Source organism: Amphiura filiformis, chromosome 15, assembly GCF_039555335.1.
Source record: "Amphiura filiformis chromosome 15, Afil_fr2py, whole genome shotgun sequence".
Classification (NCBI taxonomy): domain Eukaryota; kingdom Metazoa; phylum Echinodermata; class Ophiuroidea; order Amphilepidida; family Amphiuridae; genus Amphiura; species Amphiura filiformis.
In genome coordinates, this window is record NC_092642.1 from 21,383,086 (window position 1) to 21,390,924 (window position 7,839).

General features: G+C 35.8%; 4 non-coding genes across 4 annotated transcripts; all 4 read right to left on the reverse strand.

Annotated features, from left to right (window-relative positions):
* Nucleotides 1–287: 287 nt before the first annotated feature.
* LOC140172253 (U6 spliceosomal RNA) lies at nt 288–394 on the reverse strand. Its single transcript, XR_011861728.1, has one exon. It is a non-coding gene; the product is annotated as a U6 spliceosomal RNA (small nuclear RNA).
* Nucleotides 395–2,475: 2,081 nt separating this feature from the next.
* Nucleotides 2,476–2,582, reverse strand: LOC140172262 (U6 spliceosomal RNA). The gene has a single exon (XR_011861734.1). It is a non-coding gene; the product is annotated as a U6 spliceosomal RNA (small nuclear RNA).
* A 2,074-nt stretch (nt 2,583–4,656) lies between these two features.
* Nucleotides 4,657–4,763, reverse strand: LOC140172263 (U6 spliceosomal RNA). Its single transcript, XR_011861735.1, has one exon. It is a non-coding gene; the product is annotated as a U6 spliceosomal RNA (small nuclear RNA).
* A 2,078-nt stretch (nt 4,764–6,841) lies between these two features.
* LOC140172238 (U6 spliceosomal RNA) lies at nt 6,842–6,948 on the reverse strand. The gene has a single exon (XR_011861715.1). It is a non-coding gene; the product is annotated as a U6 spliceosomal RNA (small nuclear RNA).
* Nucleotides 6,949–7,839: the final 891 nt, after the last annotated feature.

A 7,839-nucleotide genomic window follows, 5' to 3' on the forward strand; every position in this document is an offset into this window, starting at 1 on the left:
GTATTTCATTCAACAATGTTATCTTCAGTAGACAGCACACTGTACAGTATTTCATTCAACAATGTTATCTTCAGTAGACAGCACACTGTACAGTATTTCATTCAACAATGTTATCTTCAGTAGACAGCACACTGTACAGTATTTCATTCAACAATGTTATCTTCAGTAGACAGCACAATATCTATAAATTGAAACAATTGAAAATAAATTGAAACATTTGGTACGAAAATTGAAACATCGTGTTCCAAATTGTTCCAAATGTTTCAATTTTGTCAGAAATGATTCAAAAAAATATGGAACGCTTCACGATTTTGCGTGTCATCCTTGCGCAGGGGCCATGCTAATCTTCTCTGTATCGTTCCAATTTTGGTATATGTGCTGCCGAAGCAAGCACGATAAAAGATAGCACGGACTTGATATTTATATCATCAAAAGTATCGAACATATATTCCTTGGTGTCAAAACGTTGTTACAACGTGCTATTTTACCAATAATAACCAACAGAGGGCGCCCGACACTGACTAACAGCCATTGCAGGTCACGATCCATTATATTACGTTTAAATTACCCGCCGCGGATTATGCGTGCCGAATCGGTAACTAGCGAAAGTCGTTTGCTCAAACGAGATCTGCATGCACATCGACCAACTAACCTAGAGCTTTTGTGATTCATGAAGCACGAAATCAGTCGGTGACTATAATGCTGGGACACGGTAACCTTTTCGTTTGTCGTTTATGAACACTATATAAGCCAAGTTTTAGGCCATTGGATACAGTTAAGTAGTTATGTTAACCAAGTTTGGTGACAACGCACGTTAATTGAAGTAGGCCCTATCAGCATATCATTTAAAGGATGTTCGCCAAATTATCACCGATAGCCCCTACATGAACGAATACATGAACTAATAGTTTCATTCCAGTGAACATAATGAACAAGTCAAAATTACACTTTTTAATTTTGTTTAATGTTTATAATTATGTCAAACTGATTAAAGTGCGGTGTCACGTTTTTCGCCAGTGAAGTAGCAGTTGTGAATGTTGACTTATTAGTTCATGAGTTTCATTCTAGTAAACCTTGTGTTTTTTGAGTACCATACCTATAATTATATAAATCTGCAGTTAATTCGACACACATATCAGAAACATGACTTGCTATCATCCATCTCTCAAAATATAGTGGAAGACAATGACTTTCAGGATTTAGATTTCATACAGCGTTTTACACACTAAAATATGTAGGCCTTAATCATGCGCTGTGCTAATCACTGAGTCACTGTGAGATTGTGTGATACTTTCTGTCCACGTTGTCGTTGAATTTATATTTAGGCCCCATATCACTGTGTGAAAACGGGAAATTGCATATTAAAAGCTGACAAACTGTACACTTTTTTAAACAAGGTGTAAATAAAATAAAACTGCAGTAAAATTACCACCACAAATTTTGGTTAAATCGCCCCATGACTTTCAGGATTTAGATTTCATACAGCGTTTTACACACTAAAATATGTAGGCCTTAATAATGCGCTGTGCTAATCACTGAGTTTATGTGAGATTGTGTGATACTTTCTGTCCACGTTGAATTTATATTTAGGCCCTTATCACTGTGTGAAAACGGGAAATTGCATATTAAAAGCTGATAAACTTCACACTTTTTAAACAAGGTGTAAATAAAATAAAACTGCATTAAAATCACCACCACAAATTTGGTTAAATCGCTTTAACCATTAAAAACCCTTGGCTAATGTTTCAAACTTTTTAATGTCAACCTTATGTCAATTTCAATAGACAGCACATATCAGTAGACAGCACACTGTACAGTATTTCATTCAACAATGCTATCTTCAGTAGACAGCACACTGTGCAGTATTTCATTCAACAATGTTATCTTCAGTAGACAGCACACTGTGCAGTATTTCATTCAACAATGTTATCTTCAGTAGACAGCACACTGTCCAGTATTTCATTCAACAATGTTATCTTCAGTAGACAGCACACTGTACAGTATTTCATTCAACAATGTTATCTTCAGTAGACAGCACACTGTACAGTATTTCATTCAACAATGTTATCTTCAGTAGACAGCACACTGTACAGTATTTCATTCAACAATGTTATCTTCAGTAGACAGCACACTGTGCAGTATTTCATTCAACAATGTTATCTTCAGTAGACAGCACACTGTGCAGTATTTCATTCAACAATGTTATCTTCAGTAGACAGCACACTGTACAGTATTTCATTCAACAATGTTATCTTCAGTAGACAGCACACTGTACAGTATTTCATTCAACAATGTTATCTTCAGTAGACAGCACACTGTACAGTATTTCATTCAACAATGTTATCTTCAGTAGACAGCACAATATCTATAAATTGAAACAATTGAAAATAAATTGAAACATTTGGTACGAAAATTGAAACATCGTGTTCCAAATTGTTCCAAATGTTTCAATTTTGTCAGAAAATGATTCAAAAAAAAAATATGGAACGCTTCACGATTTTGCGTGTCATCCTTGCGCAGGGGCCATGCTAATCTTCTCTGTATCGTTCCAATTTTAGTATATGTGCTGCCGAAGCAAGCACGATAAAGATAGCACGGACTTGATATTTATATCATCAAAAGTATCGAACATATATTCCTTGGTGTCAAAACGTTGTTACAACGTGCTATTTTACCAATAATAACCAACAGAGGGCGCCCGACACTGACTAACAGCCATTGCAGGTCACGATCCATTATATTACGTTTAAATTACCCGCCGCGGATTATGCGTGCCGAATCGGTAACTAGCGAAAGTCGTTTGCTCAAACGAGATCTGCATGCACATCGACCACCTAACCTAGAGCTTTTTGTGATTCATGAAGCACGAAATCAGTCGGTGACTATAATGCTGGGACACGGTAACCTTTTTCGTTTGTCGTTTATGAACACTATATAAGCCAAGTTTTAGGCCATTGGATACAGTTAAGTAGTTATGTTAACCAAGTTTGGTGACAACGCACGTTAATTGAAGTAGGCCCTATCAGCATATCATTTAAAGGATGTTCGCCAAATTATCACCGATAGCCCCTACATGAACGAATACATGAACTAATAGTTTCATTCCAGTGAACATAATGAACAAGTCAAAATTACACTTTTAATTTTGTTTTAATGTTTATAATTATGTCAAACTGATTAAAGTGCGGTGTCACGTTTTTCGCCAATGAAGTAGCAGTTGTGAATGTTGACTTATTAGTTCATGAGTTTCATTCTAGTAAACCTTGTGTTTTTTGAGTACCATACCTATAATTATATAAATCTGCAGTTAATTCGACACACATATCAGAAACATGACTTGCTATCATCCATCTCTCAAAATATAGTGGAAGACAATGACTTTCAGGATTTAGATTTCATACAGCGTTTTACACACACTAAAATATGTAGGCCTTAATCATGCGCTGTGCTAATCACTGAGTCACTGTGAGATTGTGTGATACTTTCTGTCCACGTTGTCGTTGAATTTATATTTAGGCCCCATATCACTGTGTGAAAACGGAAATTGCATATTAAAGCTGACAAACTGTACACTTTTTTAAACAAGGTGTAAATAAAATAAAACTGCAGTAAAATTACCACCACAAATTTTGGTTAAATCGCCCCATGACTTTCAGGATTTAGATTTCATACAGCGTTTTACACACTAAAATATGTAGGCCTTAATAATGCTGTGCTAATCACTGAGTCTATGTGAGATTGTGTGATACTTTCTGTCACGTTGAATTTATATTTAGGACCCTTAGCACTGTGTGCAAACGGGAAATTGCATATTAAAAGCTGATAAACTTCACACTTTTTTTTTTAAACAAAGTGTAAATAAAATAAAACTGCATTAAAATCACCACCACAAATTTGGTTAAATCGCCCCAACCATTAAAAAACCCTTGGCTAATGTTTCAAACTTTTTAATGTCAACCTTATGTCAATTTCAATAGACAGCACATATCAGTAGACAGCACACTGTACAGTATTTCATTCAACAATGCTATCTTCAGTAGACAGCACACTGTGCTTCAACAATGTTATCTTCAGTAGACAGCACACTGTGCAGTATTTCATTCAACAATGTTATCTTCAGTAGACAGCGCACTGTCAGTATTTCATTCAACAATGTTATCTTCAGTAGACAGCACACTGTACAGTATTTCATTCAACAATGTTATCTTCAGTAGACAGCACACTGTACAGTATTTCATTCAACAATGTTATCTTCAGTAGACAGCACACTGTACAGTATTTCATTCAACAATGTTATCTTCAGTAGACAGCACACTGTGCAGTATTTCATTCAACAATGTTATCTTCAGTAGACAGCACACTGTGCAGTATTTCATTCAACAATGTTATCTTCAGTAGACAGCACACTGTACAGTATTTCATTCAACAATGTTATCTTCAGTAGACAGCACACTGTACAGTATTTCATTCAACAATGTTATCTTCAGTAGACAGCACACTGTACAGTATTTCATTCAACAATGTTATCTTCAGTAGACAGCACAATATCTATAAATTGAAACAATTGAAAATAAATTGAAACATTTGGTACGAAAATTGAAACATCGTGTTCCAAATTGTTCCAAATGTTTCAATTTTGTCAGAAATGATTCAAAAAAAAATATGGAACGCTTCACGATTTTGCGTGTCATCCTTGCGCAGGGGCCATGCTAATCTTCTCTGTATCGTTCCAATTTTAGTATATGTGCTGCCGAAGCAAGCACGATAAAAGATAGCACGGACTTGATATTTATATCATCAAAAGTATCGAACATATATTCCTTGGTGTCAAAACGTTGTTACAACGTGCTATTTTACCAATAATAACCAACAGAGGGCGCCCGACACTGACTAACAGCCATTGCAGGTCACGATCCATTATATTACGTTTAAATTACCCGCCGCGGATTATGCGTGCCGAATCGGTAACTAGCGAAAGTCGTTTGCTCAAACGAGATCTGCATGCACATCGACCAACTAACCTAGAGCTTTTGTGATTCATGAAGCACGAAATCAGTCGGTGACTATAATGCTAGGACACGGTAACCTTTTCGTTTGTCGTTTATGAACACTATATAAGCCAAGTTTTAGGCCATTGGATACAGTTAAGTAGTTATGTTAACCAAGTTTGGTGACAACGCACGTTAATTGAAGTAGGCCCTATCAGCATATCATTTAAAGGATGTTCGCCAAATTATCACCGATAGCCCCTACATGAACGAATACATGAACTAATAGTTTCATTCCAGTGAACATAATGAACAAGTCAAAATTACACTTTTTTAATTTTGTTTAATGTTTATAATTATGTCAAACTGATTAAAGTGCGGTGTCACGTTTTTCGCCAGTGAAGTAGCAGTTGTGAATGTTGACTTATTAGTTCATGAGTTTCATTCTAGTAAACCTTGTGTTTTTTGAGTACCATACCTATAATTATATAAATCTGCAGTTAATTCGACACATATCAGAAACATGACTTGCTATCATCCATCTCTCAAAATATAGTGGAAGACAATGACTTTCAGGATTTAGATTTCATACAGCGTTTTACACACTAAAATATGTAGGCCTTAATCATGCGCTGTGCTAATCACTGAGTCACTGTGAGATTGTGTGATACTTTCTGTCCACGTTGTCGTTGAATTTATATTTAGGCCCCATATCACTGTGTGAAAACGGGAAATTGCATATTAAAAGCTGACAAACTGTACACTTTTTTAAACAAGGTGTAAATAAAATAAAACTGCAGTAAAATTACCACCACAAATTTTGGTTAAATCGCCCCATGACTTTCAGGATTTAGATTTCATACAGCGTTTTACACACTAAAATATGTGAGGCCTTAATAATGCGCTGTGCTAATCACTGAGTCTATGTGAGATTGTGTGATACTTTCTGTCCACGTTGAATTTATATTTAGGCCCCTTATCACTGTGTGAAAACGGAAATTGCATATTAAAAGCTGATAAACTTCACACTTTTTTAAACAAGGTGTAAATAAAATAAAACTGCATTAAAATCACCACCACAAATTTGGTTAAATCGCCCCAACCATTAAAAACCCTTGGCTAATGTTTCAAACTTTTTAATGTCAACCTTATGTCAATTTCAATAGACAGCACATATCAGTAGACAGCACACTGTACAGTATTTCATTCAACAATGCTATCTTCAGTAGACAGCACACTGTGCAGTATTTCATTCAACAATGTTATCTTCAGTAGACAGCACACTGTGCAGTATTTCATTCAACAATGTTATCTTCAGTAGACAGCACACTGTCCAGTATTTCATTCAACAATGTTATCTTCAGTAGACAGCACACTGTACAGTATTTCATTCAACAATGTTATCTTCAGTAGACAGCACACTGTACAGTATTTCATTCAACAATGTTATCTTCAGTAGACAGCACACTGTACAGTATTTCATTCAACAATGTTATCTTCAGTAGACAGCACACTGTGCAGTATTTCATTCAACAATGTTATCTTCAGTAGACAGCACACTGTGCAGTATTTCATTCAACAATGTTATCTTCAGTAGACAGCACACTGTACAGTATTTCATTCAACAATGTTATCTTCAGTAGACAGCACACTGTACAGTATTTCATTCAACAATGTTATCTTCAGTAGACAGCACACTGTACAGTATTTCATTCAACAATGTTATCTTCAGTAGACAGCACAATATCTATAAATTGAAACAATTGAAAATAAATTGAAACATTTGGTACGAAAATTGAAACATCGTGTTCCAAATTGTTCCAAATGTTTCAATTTTGTCAGAAATGATTCAAAAAAATATGGAACGCTTCACGATTTTGCGTGTCATCCTTGCGCAGGGGCCATGCTAATCTTCTCTGTATCGTTCCAATTTTAGTATATGTGCTGCCGAAGCAAGCACGATAAAAGATAGCACGGACTTGATATTTATATCATCAAAAAGTATCGAACATATATTCCTTGGTGTCAAAACGTTGTTACAACGTGCTATTTTACCAATAATAACCAACAGAGGGCGCCCGACACTGACTAACAGCCATTGCAGGTCACGATCCATTATATTACGTTTAAATTACCCGCCGCGGATTATGCGTGCCGAATCGGTAACTAGCGAAAGTCGTTTGCTCAAACGAGATCTGCATGCACATCGACCAACTAACCTAGAGCTTTTGTGATTCATGAAGCACGAAATCAGTCGGTGACTATAATGCTAGGACACGGTAACCTTTTCGTTTGTCGTTTATGAACACTATATAAGCCAAGTTTTAGGCCATTGGATACAGTTAAGTAGTTATGTTAACCAAGTTTGGTGACAACGCACGTTAATTGAAGTAGGCCCTATCAGCATATCATTTAAAGGATGTTCGCCAAATTATCACCGATAGCCCCTACATGAACGAATACATGAACTAATAGTTTCATTCCAGTGAACATAATGAACAAGTCAAAATTACACTTTTTAATTTTGTTTAATGTTTATAATTATGTCAAACTGATTAAAGTGCGGTGTCACGTTTTTCGCCAGTGAAGTAGCAGTTGTGAATGTTGACTTATTAGTTCATGAGTTTCATTCTAGTAAACCTTGTGTTTTTTGAGTACCATACCTATAATTATATAAATCTGCAGTTAATTCGACACACATATCAGAAACATGACTTGCTATCATCCATCTCTCAAAATATAGTGGAAGACAATGACTTTCAGGATTTAGATTTCATACAGCGTTTTACACACTAAAATATGTAGGCCTTAATCATGCGCTGTGCTAATCACTGAGTCACTGTGAGATTGT